Source organism: Caretta caretta, chromosome 5, assembly GCF_965140235.1.
Source record: "Caretta caretta isolate rCarCar2 chromosome 5, rCarCar1.hap1, whole genome shotgun sequence".
Classification (NCBI taxonomy): Eukaryota; Metazoa; Chordata; order Testudines; family Cheloniidae; genus Caretta; species Caretta caretta.
The window spans coordinates 118,297,507-118,316,599 of NC_134210.1; the positions used below are offsets into that span (position 1 = coordinate 118,297,507).

The following is a 19,093-nucleotide window of genomic DNA, read 5'->3' on the forward strand; positions in this document are numbered from 1 at the left end:
ACTGTACACTTTGTATTTTGTGTTGTATTTGAAATCAACGTCTGAAAATGTAGAAAACATCCAAAATATTTAAATAAATGTATTCTATTATTAACAGTGCAATTAATTGTGATTAATTTTTTTAATCATGTGATTAATCATGGCAATTTTTTTAATAGCTTGAAAGCCCCGGTAAACCCAAACCCCAACCCCCCCCCCCACACACGAAAGGTAAGGAAACCCCTTTCAACATAAGAAATAGAATTGTGATAAAAATCTATTTTGCACTGAATCTTGAAAAAAATATATGAAATTTCACATATTTCAGTAAGAAGATTTTTTTGGGGGGGGGAACTCATGGAAATTTTATTTTGCGGTAACATTTTAGCAAACAGTTTTGTATAGCCATGATGGTAGCATCACATGTGTATGTTAAATTGCAAAGAGTGCCATTTCCAAGCCTTTGTAGACATTCAAGGACATATTTTATTTATTTGTTTTATTTAGCGTGTGTTTCTAGGGTGCCCACAACCCTACCTGCTGAGACTCACATACATTAATAGATTAATTCTAGCACTCCCATGAAGCAGAGAAAAGTATTACTATCATCCTCACATTACAAATGGGGAACTCAGGCACCAAGAAATTAACTGACTTGTTCAAGGTCACAGAGAAGTCTGTGGTAGAATCAAGAACAGAATCTAGTTCTCCTGAGTCTTAGTCTAGTGCTTTAATCACAAGACCATCAGCCCTCTCTTTATTTTGGCCATGTAAACTGATTTGTGAATAAAAAGCTGATTGAGGGAAAACTTATAGCAACATATCAACAGTCACATGTTGGAAACTTTATTTAGAAAGCCATTTCTCTTCAGCTCACAGACCATCTGGTGTATGTAGGCTTCAGTGGCACTTTACAGGATATCACACTTTCAGGTTTGCAGCCCTTGATCCTGTCCGATTTCACAGCTGGTTGATCCATCTGCTTAAATGACAACCACCGATAATTATATAAAGTTTTCACAACTCTAAAAATGACATCAATAGGTGAATAAACAAATGGAATAAGATTTTCTGAATGTTTATAATATACAAAGGAAACCCACACACTAAGGCCACAATTCTGACTTCACTGGGACTCTGTCTCGGCATGGGGGCTGCTCATGTGGTTCTCTTTGCAGGCTCAGGGCCTCACATATAGATGTAGAAAGCAGACACACCCCATTTCATGTCTATAACTTGACTCCTAACCTGGAGAAAATACATGACTGCCACCTCTACAGATTTTGATTTAAATGGGTCATTTGTTTCATTAATTTATATGGGCAAAGCATTTTTCACAACCTCTGTACTTCACTGCATCAGTAGAAGTATATGCTACCACAAGCTCTACTAATTATTACCTGAGACAAGTGTTTTCTCCCCTTTTAAAATAAGGATGCAATTGCTCTGAATTGCCCCATTTGTTAAAAAAACAACTGGCCATGAGCTGAACGTTAAGCACATTAGTAATCCTGTTAATTTCAGATGGAATTAAAATAAAACATATCTATAATGGTTTGCTGGACTGGTTGGATTATTTTAATATAAAGTTTTAAATGCTTCAGACAACTCTAGATTTTTATTATATACTTCATGTATTCAATATGTGAGAAAATCTATTTAATCTTAAGTTCATCCTGATCCCAGCAAACAGCTTGAGTAAACAGCTGAGAAAAAGATCCCAAGCTAACATACCCACCTCCAAGAGTACTTTCTTCCATACACAGTAGCAGTTGCACGTGGTTGGTATGACAGAGTAGATTGGACAGTGGAGGGAAAGTAAATGATGAATGGATGCATAAGAGTTGCTGGATGTGGGAAAGAGATACACTGTGGATTTGAGGGAAAAGAATGAGTATGAGTGTGTGGAAAAGAATGGATGAGTGATGAGTGTGTATGTGGGGAGAGAGGACATATGTGGTATGAAAATGAGTGGACATATATGGGGGATGAGTGATGGATGGGGAAATAGGGCTTTATTGAGTAGAAAACACAGATCAAAGAGGAAGGTACAGACAGAAATACTGAGATTGAAAGGGTGCAAGAGATGGATAAGATGGAAGGAGAGCAATTGGCGATGACACAATACAAGAGAGTGAGTAAAGATAGGAGAGAATGCATAACAGGAAAGAAAAGACAAAAGGAAATGCGAGCAAAAAATCTCTGAAAGAGAGACGAATAGGTACTATAGAAAGATAGAAAATGTGGATTGAATGCAAAAAAGAGAACAAAAACAACAGAGACCTATGAATTATGTTTAAATAAAAGAGATCAATTAATTTTAAAGGTGAAACCAAATATGCCCACAGGGCTATGAACCACACTTTGTTCTTTGTGACAAGACACACGAAGAGCAGTACTTTTGTCTCTGAAATGTATCAGATTGCGCTATCACAAGTTTCCACATATAGAGACACAGGATAAGAGAAAAAGCACCTTATTCAGAAAGTTTCTTTGATCATTTTCCTAGCAATCTTTTATTAAAAAAAAAAAAAGTCAGAAATATCATCCTGCTTAGTGTTTTCTCACAGCACTTGTGATTTACATAGGTGTTAAAACCTTAGCCAATTTATGTTCACAATCTGCTTCTTGGTTTGCAGTTGAGATCTAGAATGTGGTATCATTTACAGGAAAGGGGAAAAAAATCCAGGAAATAATATAAACTAAATTAAACTTTCCTTAATGTCCTTAAGTAGTAGCTCCTTATTTCCTTAAAATAAAATAATACCTAACAAGAGAGAGGGACCTATTGTACCTAGCTGATAAGGGGGCCTAGAGCCCTGAAAGGGCTTCAGGAAATGTAGATATTGGTTATACCAGAGCCTCTGGCACTAGCAATATTGATGGTAAGGCCAGAGGTTTTTGCTCAGAGAGAGCGTTGACCTCATGGGTTCAAGAATCAGCTGAAGGATGAAGAGTGTTCCAACTGGGTCAATAGTTTCACCAAGGACAAGGGGTATGAATCCAAGCCGACAATGAGGACTTCATGGCCTCCTCAGAAGACCAGGTACAATCTGGCAATGTTGCCTAGCATATATCCATAGTTGCCATTCCCCTACAACTGTCCTTAACAAATAAATAGCCTTCAGAGCTTGTCAGATAATGGGATATTTCTGATTTTTCAGAAAAAGAAAAATAATCAAAAGTTGAAAAATGTACACTGAAAATTCTTAACTCAAAATTGAACATTTGGATTTAAAAACGTTACAGTGGGGTCTCACAGGAGCTGTAGTTTGTATGGCCCTATTGTCCTCTGTGGGCTGGGTTCCCAGACCAGACTACACCTTGTTTGATGCACCATGGATTCCCCTTTTGCTGAGGCCATGGCCCTGGTATGAGTCCCTTGCCATGGTATGTCATCGGAGATGTAGTCCTGCTGAGTAACCTGGGCAATGGCGGGCATGAGGAAACAAACTACAACTCTCATGAGGCACTATGATGGCATTTCCAAATTAAAAATATCAGTTTTTGTGTGTTCAGTTTGAGGAAAAGTTGAAAGATTATGTGGCAGAAAATTTCTTCATCCAAAACTAAATTTTCCATCAAAAAACAGTTTAGATGGAAAATATTTGACCAGCCTCACTAGGGAGTTCTCATGCTAAGATCTGTTAGAGAATCTTGAGTAGGTAGTACACTGGCAGAGGGCAAACCAAGCCATGACTCACATCAGGCCTGACACACTCATTGTCCCAACACACTATTGTCATCATCTGTATCTCAAAAGTGTCATGTAAAGTATCATATACAAACTGGTATCATGCTGGTCCTGAAAATTATTGCATGATGTATGTACAAAGAGTTTTAAAGGCATGCTGGAAATCTGTAATTAAAATGTGTTTGGCAGGCAGCACAAAAAGCCTACCCTGCCTTTGAGAAAGGAACGCACATGTACTTGTGTGACCAGACTGATCACAGAGGACAATGAAAAGTACATTTTCATGTAAGGTCAACAAAGCCATCACGTTAGCAAGTGGGGGAGATGACTGCTTAAAGATCATGATGGAGGAATGGAGTCTGCAGAGATTACTGCTTTATGATCATGATGGAGGAATGGAATCTGCACACCCAGGAAGCCTTCCTGGCTCTTGAAACAGAGACAATGAACTCTGGCGTAATATAAGGAGCAAAGAGACATTCAAGTCATCCGTCACCTGAGAGAACCAAGAAGAACAGTGCTTTGTATTTATGAAAGATTGGTTCTCCTGCCAAAACAGACTGGAACATGCTGACAACTTGATGTGAATAAGAAACTATGCTAAACAAAGCTACATCTTTCTAGAATTAAGTTCTAGACACTAGCAAAAGGGCTATTTTTGTTTTGTTGATAACCTTTTCATATCTCTTTCATTCTTGCTTGAAATCACTTGAATCTATTTTCTGTGTTAATAAACGTATTCTTAGTGTTACTACAAAGCATTTCAGTGCTGAATATTCAGGTGAAATGTATAACCCCTGCTGAGATAACAAGTGGTTGTGTGTACTGACTCTTTGGAGGCAGTGAAGTTGGTGTTACCTCTGTGAGTGTCCAGTAGGAGGAACTGGAAAATGCAGGAGAGATGATTTCGAGGAGGCTTGGTACCCAATGTGTTGTTGGGGTCATCTGCAAGGCGTAAGTGGAGCGGTGAAGTCAGGATGAGACCATTGTGTTATGAGCACATTGCTGGTGTCAGCACTCTGAACCAAATCTGCCCAGTATAGGGAAACCCATGGACACAAGGCAGATAGTGACAGAACCCCATAGTGATGTTTTGAGGGTTCACCCAGATCACAGTAATATCTTTACGGAGTAAGTTCCTTATAATCTAAACGGTCCAGTCATGCTCCCGCTTAAATAGCAAAATTCAAGTGGGATCAGGATAAAACTATACCAAACTAGTATGAAAGTCACCATTTGAATGAATGGGACTGCATTTGGGATTCAATAGCTATTGACTCTGTAGCCATTATAGTATTAGAATCCACAGATGCTGCAGTGGTATTTCATTTTAACTGCTTTGGGATCAGGTTCCCTTTAATGATCCTTTAAAAATTACTCTTCACTTTTTGAAACATGGTTTTGTAAAGGCTCAAGTGTTCAGATAAATATGCTAATTATTTTATCTCTTGCTTTAGGAATGATGTAGTTTTGGAACACTGCCAAACGCATTCTGTCACACCAGATAGCTAGTTTTGCCTCAGCCACCAAACAAGAATATCTTAGCACAATCAGAGTTCTCAGAGACAAGTTGCAAGTCATCTTAAGATTCCAATATTAAATCTCTGGTGCACTTTTTATGTGACCTTTGGCTCAAAAAACCCAGCACAAAATGATTCCAAAATAGAGGTGACTGCCGTTCTTTAACTGTAGCTTTAAGAACTAGAATTGCAATAGATTCTTTAGGGAAAAAATTATATCAAAAGAAAGTCTTTAAATATAGCTCTCTCTGGTGACTGTGCTGCAATTTAATGGATTTCATTTAGGAAGTAGTGAATATTTTTCTCTCCCTTTATTATTGTAGAGCTCTCAAAAATGTTCTAGGGTCTTTAAAGGCATGCATGACAAGAATCTGCCCCAGAGAACTTGAAACTGCATACACAGGTATGTAACATCAAGGAAACTATTCAAATGAGCAGTCACACACATGGCCTCATCTAGGCAAAAAGTTGCGCCCAACAAGAGACATGGAGATTTTATTTTATAGGAAGTAGTTGAAATTTTATAACACATCTGAGATCACCAAACAGAAGCACAACCAATTATGAATTAACCCTTAGCAATACCACTGGGGAGGTAGGTCTCAAATTTTCAAAGGAATTTTGGTGCCTAAGTCCACCGCTAACATTCTCGAAACCAGCACTTAGCGGTTGCCGAACCCCAAAAGTGCCTACATTTCCATCCAAAAGCATTTGCAAAGCCACTGAAGCACTGACCGCCAACCCATAGCTAACAAGTTACTTGAAGTCCGAGTTGAAGCTGAAGCCCCACTAAAGTGGAATTTTCTAACTAGACATTTCCCCCAGCTATCTCGGTGGAGGGGGGACTCATACCTTAGGCATGCCTAAGAACTGATACCTGTCAGATCCCACTGCAGGAGGGCCAGATGCAGGCTACCAATAGGTGACAGAGCAGCAGAATACCCTCACAAAAGACAGCCAGGGACGAGCAGGTTGGGAATGTTGAGGGAAGAATGTTGATGCAACTGTATAATAATTCCCTTGCCAATCTGCTAGCAGACAATTTAAAGGGATGCAATCCATTTGTAACAAATTATATCTTTTTACATTGATTTGTTTAAAAGCATTCATAGTTTCACTCATAGTTTAGATTTTGGCAAAGACTAAAATTTTAGTAAACACAAAACAAAATATGCACACACTTCCTGTGCTTGGTTAATTAAGCATTAGATGGTGAAAAATTACAGTTGGAAAGAATGCATTTTGTATGTTTAAAAAAATGATCCACTTGTGAGATATTTTTGCTTTCAGATTCTTGTGTAAGACATGCAAATGAGTTATTTAACATACAGTAGCTAATTGAAAAATTAACTGAGTTCTATTGACGTTGAGGAAGGGATTAGCCTATAAGCAATACAGGCAGAATTTTTTTACACAAAGTGTAATTAAATTAGAACTTTAAAAGATAAAAACTCTAAAAAAGTGAAGTTTTTTCGGCAAAAGCTCAACTGAGCACAAACCCGCTACTCTTATCGCCATTAGGTATTTTGCAGTGATGGCCAAATACTACACAGTTGCTTTCAAGTAAGCAGTTGATGTGGAACTGAATTGGAAAATAATTATATACTTTTATTGTCCATTTCATGTAGCAATGGAGAAAAAGTTCTAGTGAGAGAATAATTGCAGACTGAAATCTAACCCCTGGAACAGGAGTGCAAGATGGAGGACTTGAGAGTGCACTTGTTAGCTCACTGCTAAATACTCACAGGACACCTCTCATGCCCATGGCTAGAACTTGCTCTGTGCTGTATTTGGGACCTTATAGCAGTTGATGGCATCACTCCAATTTCAGGTATCATAGGGGAAACATCTTTATTATAAGTTTGTGCAATGCCTAGCACAATGGGACCGAGACTGCTAGATACTATTGCAATATAAATATTATTTATTGTCTGTATTGTGGTAGAGTCTATGAGCACCAGTTGTTGACCAGGACCCTGTGGTGAGAGGCACTGCACATCTAAAGAAGAAAAAGACGGTCTCTTCCCCAAAGAGCTTACAATCTAGGCCTATACTTTAGTTTTGACTGGTAAAGGAGAAATGAAATGAATGCATTACATGTAAAAGAAAAATGAAATGTATTTGTCATATTGAAATCTATGTGCATTTGATTAATCATTTAGGACTTTAAATCATTTTTAAAGAAAATCTTTTTTGGCTGTCTTTCACATGACTGCTGCTTACTTTGCATCATTCCACTAACACATAGTTTAACTTTCACCTTGCAGGAATATTCAAAGTGTGTGGTTCCTAAAAGAGTCCTTCAAGAGAAGTTGTGGTCTATACCATACGTGTTAAATATAGCAACAGAATGGTTAGATGCTGAGGGCTTCCAATACATCTTTCATTTACAAAAGTGTAAATCAGCAGTAGTGCCATTGAACCAAAGAGTCAAAATAGTCCCTAAAAAGAAAAGGAGGACTTGTGGCACCTTAGAGACTAACCAATTTATTTGAGCATAAGCTTTCGTGAGCTACAGCTCACTTCATCCCTGTGTTTTTAAGGTGCAGATCTCTCAGGCTTTTAAAAATATATGAAATACTTTAATTAAAAAAAAAAACAAACCCTCCCCCCCCCGTTTAATGGGGGCCAATTTCACTAAGTTGAAAACAATTATGAGCCAAATAAACTAGGAAGAAGAATTTAGTCAGAAAAATGTAAATGATAATCAGGAATCATGTAATAATATCTTTCTAGATATCGAGAAAGTCATAGTCCTACAAATGAGGAAGGAGGAAGGCTGTGCTGATTTAAAAAAAAAACAACCCACAACAATCTGGTTTAGTGGGACATGAAGGCAGCTATAAAAAATATATATATAACAAATTAAACAAAGGGAAAGCTGATAGTAATGAATATTCATTAAAATTTTGGGAAGGGAAGCAAAGGGAAACAAGGAGCTATCATTGAGAGACAGAGTTCAGGACAATAAGGACTTTTAAAAATATGTTAGGAACAAAAAGAATCCTGACAATAGTATCGGTCCATTACTATATGGAAATGGTAGAAGTATCATTAATAATGCAGAAAAGGCAGAAATATTCAATAAATATTTCTGTTCTGTATGTGGGGAAAACCGATGATGTAGTCTCATCACATAATGTACATAATACTCTTTCCATCCCACTAGTATCTCTGGAGCATGTTAAACAGAAGCTACTCAAGTTAGACATTTTAAAATCAGCAGGTCCAGATAACTTGCAGCCAAGAGTTTTAAAGGAGTTGGCTAAGGAGCTTGCTGGACAATTAATGTTGATTTTCAATAAGTCTTGGAGCACTGGGAAAGTTCCAGAAGACTGGAAGAAAGTTAACATTGTGTCAATTTTTAAACAACAAAATAATCTGGATAGTTATAGGCCTGGGCAAGAGAATGGAGAAGCTGATATGGAACTCAATTAATAAAGAATTAAAGGAGGGTAATGTAATTAATGAAAATCAGCATGGGTTTATGTAACATAGAGCCTGTCAAATTTACTTTTTTTTTTTTTAAATGAGATTAAATATTTGGTAGACAAAAGGTAATAGTGTTGACGTAATAGACTTCTGTAAGGAGTTTGACTTGGTATTGCATGACATTTTGATTTAAAAATATATAAAATTAACATTGTACACATTACATGGATTAAAAATTGGTTAACTGGTAGGTCTCAAAATGTAACTGTAAATGAGGAATCATTATTGAGTGGGTCTGTTTCCAGTGAGGACCTGCCGGGGTCAATTCTTGGCTGTAGGCTAGTTAACATTTTTATCAATGATCTGGAAGAAAACTGATAAAGTTTGCAGATGACCCAACATTTGGGGACTGGTAAACAGTCACGATTCAGAGTGATCTGGATCACTTGGTAAACTGGGCACAAGCAAACAATATGCATTTCAGTACTGCTAAATGTAAATGTCTACATCGAGGAGCAAAGAATGTAGGCCATCTTTACAGGATGAGGGACTGTTTCCTGGGAAGCAGTTACTCTGAAAAAGATTTGGGGGTTGTGGTGGATAATCAGCTGCTCTAGAAATTATTTGGGTGGAAATTGTGTTATATGGGAAGTCAGACAAGAGAATCACATTGTTTCTTTATGGTCTTGGGATCCATACAATATATGCGCCAAAGTTTTAATTTTAATTTTAAAAAGGCAAACATCCTAATAAAAATTCTGATAAAAATCTAAGGTTTGCCAGATAAAGTACCTTTGCTTCACTAATCCTTTGGCTAAATGATTTCTTTTCACAGGGACTAAATCTCTATGTTTAGTCTGTGTGAAGAAGGAACAGTCCAGGACATAGAATATTGTTGCCTTTATGGAGGATTTGTTTACCAGCTTACTGAAAGAATCCTCTCTGCAGCCTGGAGAGAGGATTCTTTCAGTAAGCTGGAACAGTCTTCTGTTGGCCTTTAACCTTTTTGTTTGTTTGGACAAGTATTCATTAGATAATTTCCCTTAACGATCGATAGGTTTGGCAGAATTCATTAAAAACAAAACAAAACCCAACAATGTTTATTGTAGGCATCTTTTTCATTTTAATAATTTAAATTGTCAGCATTTCAGGAAATTGTCAGGGAGTCAGGGAATAGGGGCTCTGACAATAATTAGTAGATGCTGAGATTCAAAAAGTTAAAGCTTTACAACCATTAAAACACAAATTGTCAATATCACATGCCAAATATACCAAGTACATATCCTTAAATCAACCTCTAATAAGTTCTCAAGCAGCTTGTCTTTCTCTGCTTATCAGTAAATTTTGATGATTAGCAATGGAAATATTTTTTTGCCTGTGTGGGTTCAGTGAAATCAGGGTTTTTTTTCCCCTGACAATTACCAATAAAAATCTAATCCTTTCAAGTCTAACTATAGGTTTATCCTTTTTCTACAAGGAAACAAGTCCAGGTAGCTACCTCAGCAAAAAGGCTCAAAGTTCCATTCCTTGGTCTACTGGAAATCCAAGCAATCCCTAGCTTTTACTATAGGTAAAATTTAGTTTACTACAATAATTCCTTTAATTTTTAATCATACTATTTATCCCAATGAAAAACTACAGAAACTAGCATTTCCCTCCTTAAATCCCACATCTGTGCAGAAGTTTAGAAGGAAACAAGGAAAATTTGGATAAAATGAGCCAAACAGGAGATGTGTTCTGAAAACAGTTTAAGAGATTATGACTGACAGCCTCATGGACTAAACTCGTAGCATCAGTACTCTGGGAAGGCCAGTCTTCCAGCCCAAGATAGACTGTGTCTCAGGAAAACAAGCAAGATCAGCCTAGTTTATCCCATATGCTGTGGCAATTTCTTTAAAGACACCTGAGTCAAAGCCATACAAGTTTCAGCTGTCTGAACACTGAGTAGGAAGCAATTAAAATGATTACCTGAACGAGCAAATGCAAGCTGGGCCTTTATTTCTTTTCATTTCCTCCAGCAAAACACATACAGGTAAATTATCCTTGTGTGCTGAAGAATTGCCAGGAAACTCACTCACAACCACTTATTTCTTGGAAGACTGACTGTGGCTATGAGGATAAATCTCAGGAAAAATCCTTCTGTGATATTTTGATTTTGCCATTTTTCGTTACCCTCATCTGCCACAGAAACAGTCAGTGTTTTAAACAACAAGGGTGAATCCTCTGGTAGCTTGTGGCCTGGTCCAAACCCATAGGAGTCAATAGAACAACTCCATTGACATCCATGGGCTTTGAATTAGACCCTTAATTGGAATTTGAAACCATTTTGTAGATTTGTAATCAGAGACCCAAGGAGGTGAAACTGCTTTCATCAATTGCCAATTCCCATCCTGACACTGGCAGTATCTGCTGTCTTGTGAGTTGATAAGGCTCAAACAATCTGTTGGAAATATTATACTATTAACTCTGCAACCTTATGGCTTAGCAGGTTTTATGATGGCTTTATAGGTAACTGGTTTTGGAAGAAAGCAAACTGTTTACCCTATTCATGGAAGTATTTCTAAAATCTTGTTTAGTATTAAAAATGCTAATTTTATGGACATTTTAGTGATAAAACAGAATAATGACTGAAAAAGTTAGTTTGGTCAACATTAACTTAAGTGTATATTCATCTAAGAATTCAAATGATATCAATTATGTTTTCTCTGTTGAAAAAAAACCCTTAAATCTGTTATGCAAAAGTCTTGCCAGCGGTGATGTGACATTTTAACAAATGTTTGAATGGATTTTGTAACAAAGTAACAACTAGTCTAATAAGTATATAATAAATCTGATTTGTAAATTCTTGCACAAATTGAAATCATTATGGATTTTGCTAGCCAAGTGTCTTATTCATAAAAGTGGATTGTACTATGGCTGTCTGCGCTATACCAAGGGACATTGGTAGCTACATTGGTAGCTACATAACCTCTTCTTGACGTTTTCAACAATAGAATAGGTGCCTTGCTTCAAAAAAATATCCTTTATTTTATCTTTATAAGTGAGCATATTGAAAATAATTTTGAATCCGTTTTATCAGCCTAACGAATCAAAATGGAATTATTTTCCTGTGGCTTTTCATGGCCTTAATTTCTGGCAGATTGATTGAAGATGGGTTGCAATGTTTGATGGGAGGGCACACTCACTTCCAACATCTTCTATCTGATGTTCTAGTTGAGACCTTTATTAAATCATGGTACTTGCCTGCCTGCTCAGCGTCTCTGGCACAGGATAAATACAACCTTTCTGGGAAACAAACTATATTTTAGAACATGTTTTGCAGCAAGGAATTTAACTATTTTCCCCTTTCTAAGTAGTTCTATTTATAAAACCTCTCTGATTTTTTAAATCAATATCTGTTCGGTTAATTGGTCACATGACCAAAATTAGACTTGTGCTCTTGTGAGAGGGTGACAGTACACAATGGAAGACAGTGAGCCATACCTACTGTCTCACTGACATCGTATGGAGACTTCAGCACACAAAGATGACTTTTTTGCAGAAGTCCTTATGCCCAAAAGTGTCTGAAATATGGCTTTAAAAGGCAGCCCATGAAAAGCAGTGCATGGAGGTGCAATGAGCCAGCAGGAGCTCCCCTTGGCTTTGTGCATGACTTGAGAGCTGAGGCACCAGGAGTGCTGAGTATGGCCACTGCTGCATCATTTGAAAAATATAACATTTGCTGCTTCCTATGTACCAGGTCAGCTCTGCTGGCCGGTGCTGGAGAAGGTGGGATCTAGGGCTCTTTCTCTGTAGTGTAGCCCGTGCCACCATCAAAGCTAGAAACCCCAGATCCTTGCTCTCTGAATGCACGTAAGAACAAATATTGTGTGTAACCCTTCTCAAGGGAGCAAACAGAAGGTGAAGCTTTGTGCAAATTCTCCCTTTGTTGTGTACCCAAATCAGCTGTAACCTGGTCCAAAGGCATCAGTGCAGTAAGTAATCAAACAGGAGAATAAAATCAAGCATGACTGTCTCCATAGTATTTTTTAAAATGACCATATACATCATTCAGTCAGTTGAGCGTAATGCCTCTGACTTTAGGTAATCTCAGGCAATAGATCTACCCTGAGCAAAATTCTATCACTATGGTCATTGCACCCTTTCACTATTTGCATGTCTGACACTTGGTCATTGTTTACTTACACCAAATACCCTTCAGAATGTATCAATCCATGTTTGTACTTACATATGTTTTCATATTCCCTACAAATGACAGTAAGTTCCTAAGTAAGCATAATCCTAAAAATCAATGGAGTAGAAATATTGACAATTAATTTTGAGGGACAGGTGAATGGTAGTGATTTGAGGTGTAAAACTACAATCTTGGATTTACTTTTCTGTCTTATTTAGTGGTGGGAAATTATAGGGTTCTGATAGTAGGATAGCCCAGAATTTAGACTGCCTCACTCATAAGGGTGATTTGGGTTCAAGTGTGGGGGAAAACTATGTTAACCATTGTTAAGTCACTCCCAGCCTTTACTAGCCTCACTCTGTCAACTTTTGACTGATGGAGGAGGAGAGGTAGAATATTGCCTGGTATAGTCAGAAGCACCATAGGGATATCCTGATTAGACACAATGGGAATGATCCTCAGCAGAAAGGCTGTTCAATGGCAGCCTGACATAATGTTTCACACGTCAGCAGCTACGGAGCCACTCTGTAGAGAGGGAGCTGGATGCTTACAGATAAGCAGGTTCCCCAATGACTGAAGCTAGGGGAACACTTTAATTACACACACAACTTATGAGCTACCAGCAGGCAAGACAAATTGCATGCCGATGGGGGTAACAATTCTGGACTACCCAACTGAGCTGCTACAATGGAAATTTACAAATACACAATGTTGCCTACAACTAGATGGTAAAGGCCTCCTCTGGGATAGGAACTTCCCAACCTGCCATATGTCTTGTGATCTCTCTCTGAGTTCCCGTCTTATCAGGCTGTCTGTGTAGTTATTTTTTTGCAGCTTTAGACTCGCAACATCTAGTATATCATGTCAGAGACAAACACTTCCATATAACATAGCTTATAAAAAGCTGTTGAAAGGGGAAAAGAGGCCATATCTATCTATGCAGGTTTTCCTCACATGTTTTGATATATTTTATTGCTTTGAAATATAGGCTTTAAAAAGGATATCAAGCCTGCACAAAATAGGGCCCTCTTGCCCACAACTGCAGCCTATTTGCTAGCTGGGGAGAGGAAAGCCTTCAAACAGGTTGAGCGATCTCCCTTTGATAGCTAGTTTATTTGCTTGGTCTTTTGATGGAGACGTTTGGGAGTTGGGCTTTTCTGGCTGCATCTCAGTCTCACACTACAGCAAATAGCACAGGACAGCAGTGATTGCAAAACATGGTCAGCATGATCTCTGTGTAATATGTAGGCAGGAGTTTTTCATTTCATGTGTCACCCACAACTTACTTCTGGGATTTTCACTCATCAGTAGATTTTACCAAGTTAATAAGAGGGACTTAGGTTGTTTCTCAAAGTACTGTAGTGTTTAGGATCAGCTATTGTATGCTCTCTGATTTTATTTTTTACCCTTACTCACATTAAGTAGACCCACTGAAGTCAGTAGAAGCAAGACTGAGGTCAACAGGTACTACTCAGGATGAGTAATGGTGGCAAAATCTGGTCTGAGTAAATAAATAATTAAAATAATATTTTTCTTTGAGAGTTCTTTAATATTCCGCTTGCAAGCATGGTACCAGTTGACTGGATGGTCATGTACCATCAAGGCTGATGGAAGCAGAGTCCCATGCATTCTGTGATTCTCCAGCATCTACTTCTTGTTGTAGAATTGTGTTGTAAAGCTGAAGCTTTCGTTGAAAAGGAAAACAAAAATCTTTCTAGCCTTCAGAGTTGTGAAGAAAGCCTTAAAAAATGTGATACAAATGTAAACCAATGCAAGTAGTTTCTTGGAGTTTTCAGATAGCCTGAGGTAAGAGGTCTAGGACAGTTCTGTCATATTCATTTCATGGATTTGTTAAATCTGAAACCTAATGCTGACAATTAAAAATGTCGTTGATTTTCCCCCCCTCTGCTGTTCACTTTATCACTAATATCTATTTAATGTGCTTACCCTTATAAATAGCTTTCAATACCTGCCTGGATCTCAAAAATTTGAACTTTCAAGCCTTCCAACTCCCCCTGCCCCACTAACAACTTTGGTGATGCACTGAAAATACTAAAATCTGCAGCCAATAAAAAATGGACAATGTGGGGACAACCACCATACCTCATGCAATAGAAGCCAAAGGTGTTTTATTTAATTGGAAGACACATAATTCCAAGTCTGGCACTCCAAATACCACAGGATCCAGGCCTTTCTGCAGAATTTAGGCCAGTTTGCTATGAAGTATATTGGGCTTTACCAACCTAGATACAGCTCTTTAGATTGCATTTATATTTGCCCCAGCTTTACTGTGGAGCATACATCTAATCATTCACCTGCCGGTCCCAAACACAGCATGCCAGTCAATTAATGTTGTTTGGGGAAAAAGGATTCATGGGTAAGTAAGTTTATATCACATTTTGTATATTTTCTTTCTACCTATTCTTCTTGTTTTATCATTTATGGTTGTGGGGTTGTTTCTCCATCCCAGAGAATGCTGGTGACTTCTCTGGAGTTCATCCTATTTAATAAAGGGATATTCCTAATTCTACTGTATTGTGTCTGGTAATGACTCTGTGAAACCTAACTGGATTAATACTATCTGAATAATGGAGGGTGATGAATGAGTGTGCCAATGAAATAATATCTTCCAAACTAATCTAAAGCTCTTTGTTATGATTTGCTATTTCATTCTGGATACTATTTTTATTTAATGTGACTATTATTAATAGTTCACTTGCTGTCCTAAACACTATCTTCATTAGATAATTATGTCTCTTGCACCTTGCTTGTTCCTTTTGCTGGATTTAGCTGAGCCTCAACTTGTCATTGTAACTTGAGTCTTAAAGCTATTTGCTGCAACTTTACTATTGATGGCCCTACTAAACTTGTTTCTACTCTTGTTTCAAGGTTCAGTCTATGTGTCTTGTTCAATTTTGAACTGGATCAAATTCTTTGATGAAGATGAGTATTGAACCAGCTCTTACCATGAAAGATGTTTAGATGAAGCTGCTGAACAGATGCTTGTGACTTTCTGGTGAGACCTTGGCTATACATCTAGCAGACACTTTGTCAACACATAAACAATTAGCTCAGTGAGCGGCTGGGCTGCTCATTTCTCAAATATAATCACTTCAGATTAGAATAGACTAAAATTGACCTTTATTTCCAGCACATATGCCTTCCAAGTCCATAGGATCTAAGAATAGCCCCATTGAATTAGATAGAGTGTATGTGGGTGCAGACATTATGCATGATAAATGCCCCTCAGTTAGACTACTGACTGCTTTAAATTTCTTGGTGAATCAGGGACATGTGTTTAATTATTCAATAGGAATAATCCTGTCCCTGTCTTGCTTCCAAGAATGTTGTGACTTGGTTGAGTTTGGGAATGGTTTGTAGTGTAGTTTATTTTAGTCTTTGCTGTTATTTAGGCTGAGATTTTCAAAAGGGGGGCTGTGGGCAGAAGGGTGCCTAAAAGCGATGGGGTACCCCCACCACCTGTGGCAATTAGGAGTTCCAGGCCACTGTGAGTGGTGGGAGTACCCCATGGTGGGGGGACCCTGAAGCTACAAGCTGCTGTGGGCAGCAGGGCAGAACTCAGAACTGGCATGGGTGTCAGGGGGACCCTGCAGTTTCCTGACGCCATAAGCGGTGGGGGCGGGCTCCGAGGCCATGCCTGGAGGCATCTAAAGTATAAATCCAGTCCTGATCAGACACACAAAGAGCATATGTAAATGAGTAAGGTGTCACTTTTACATAGTCACTTTTCAGAGAACAAAATGCAATTTAAGATGAAAAAATTGGCAGAGCAAAACAGTCCTTGCATTCCTATTATGCTGCCCAAGATCATGTGAACCTGTCCCAGCCAATAACTGATCATTTGAATAGAAGAGCATAAGAATGGCCATATTGGGTCAGACCAATGATTCAAGTAGTCCAGTATCCTGTCTTCCAAGAATGGCCAATGCCATATGCTTCAAAGGGAACGAACAGAAGAGGGCAATCATCAAGTGATCCATCCCATCGTCCAGTCCAAGCAACTGACATTCAAAGCAAAAAAGAAAGAAAAAAAATATATACACACACGCTCGAAAGGGATTCATACAAAATTATTTGTACATGCTCCTGCTTCAGCCAAACATGTTTGATAATTCAAGAGGTGAGAGGGCCTCATCTACAAGCAGTGCTGCCCCGAGGATTCAGGGGGCCTGGGGCAAAGCAATTTCAGGGGCCCCTTCCATTAAAAAAAAAAAAAAGTTAGTTTTGCCACCTCAAGCAGCGAAGAAAAAAAAAAGGAAGAAAGTAAAAGAAAAACCCAAATGGTGCCGCCGAAGAAAGAACAGGACAGGAGGACCCGCTGCTGCATTGCTGCAGAAGACTGAAGCGGAGCGATTGAGCTGCCAAATTGTCCCCGCCCTGTCTGCGGGGCCCACGGCAAATTGCCCCACTTGTGCCCCCCCCTCGGGCGGCCCTGCCTGCATGACCTTTTTTTCTGTTTGTGTTGACAACTGGAGTTGTGTATTAGCACTTTTGAAAATCAGGCCCACAGACCTTAACAGAAGTTAGTGGGAGAGGGAGAGAGAGAGAGAGAGAGAGAGGGGAAAAGAACACCCATGATGCTACTGATAGCACCGGTTCCAAGCAGAATTCCATGAATGGCCTGAACTGAATTTCTCTCAGGTATAAGTACTATAAAAATGCATAACGGACTCAGTGTTCATGATCATTTCAATAAAAATATCAGTAAAATAATTTTTGTTGGTAGTCGAATTCTTTGCTGGAATATACTGCAGCTACTGATTCCTCACTAAGTCATTCCTACAGTATATGAATTGCCTTGCCAGTGATTTTACAACACAAAACTGCACTCCCCTCATTTTGGTGCTATAGTTTATGGAATAAGTAAAACAAAATATTAGTTTACTATAGTAGGTCAGAATTCATAGCCCTTCAACTTGACATGAGGAGAGAAAACTATGAAAAATCTGTGAAGTAGCATGTTTTAGTTTCTTCTTTAGTGTATGTTTACATTTAACAATAAAGCTTCTGTTGTATTAACCTACATGACTTTATTTCTCCTTGGAATAAAATATTCATCCATACATGTAAAAAAAAAAAGGAACTTATTCTTGTCTGGTGCTTTTAATGGTGGCATAAAAAAATCCGCTTTTGTGGATTTATGCCAATGAGTAGCATGTAAATAGTGGATGCCACCTTGGCTTATTAAACTGTTCTTAGTATTTCATTTTCCTGGAATATAGCTACTCGACTTTAGAATGCACGAAATATAAACAGGAATGAAATCATTACTTTTAAATGTGCAGATACAGTATTTAATTAGAACTATTATTTAGGCAACACCAGAAAGTTAGATTACTCCAGCCATGGAGCATCGGAGAACAGTTGCTAGTGTATTTTCATATCTGCACTGCTTCTACCCTCTATACTAAATAAATTGTAATGGCACACTCATTACCTACCCTTGTGAATACATTCTTGTGAATTCATTCTTTATTTGCTTAATGTTAGTTTCTGGTAGGTAATATTTTTCTGCCTGATCAAGAATCCTCTCTCGGTTACCACTAAAATTGGGAACATATCTACTGACCTAAAAGGTATGTAAATCTCTGCGATCCATGTTCCCGCTGCTTAACAGAAACAATGATAATACTTCCATAGAGCCTTTCATTCAAGGACCAGAAACATCAATGAGTTAAAAGAAAAGGAGTACTTGTAGCACCTTAGAGACTAACCAATTTATTTGAGCATGAGCTTTCGTGAGCTACAGCTCACTTCATCAGATGTACATCTGATGAAGTGAGCTGTAGCTCACGAAAGCTCATGCTCAAATAAATTGGTTAGTCTCTAAGGTGCTACAAGTACTCCTTTTCTTTTTGCGAATACAGACTAACACGGCTGTTACTCTGAAATCAATGAGTTAGGTTTTAATACCCCTTTGAGGTAGAGAAGCACTGGGAAACCGAAAAAAGTTGAGGACTTGATCCAAAACTTACTGAAGTCAATGTGAGCCATTCCACTGACTTCAGTGGTTGGAACACCCCTAAGTGAGTTGCCTAAAGTCACATATTCTGGGGCAAAGCTACATCTCTTGGCTCCCAGTCTTGTGACATATAAGAAGAGATAGGAGGGATGGAATGCTGATCGGTACCTAGCAAAATGATAAGGAATTCTGGATATTATTGTAATAAAAATATTAAATAAAACCTATAATACATTTTTCCTAGGCTCCAACTCTTTGCAGTTAACTACACTATCTTCCTGTTGGGAGTTTATGATGTAACTTGTCAAACT

General features: G+C 38.2%; 1 long non-coding RNA gene across 1 annotated transcript in view; it reads right to left on the minus strand.

Moving 5' to 3' along the window:
• Positions 1-809: 809 nt before the first annotated feature.
• The window catches only part of LOC125637324 (uncharacterized), a 98,182-nt gene continuing 79,898 nt past the window's right edge, over positions 810-19,093 (minus strand). Inside the window, exon 3 of the long non-coding RNA XR_012668320.1 lies at positions 810-961. This is a non-coding gene — a long non-coding RNA (uncharacterized LOC125637324). The remainder of the gene's footprint in view (positions 962-19,093) is intronic.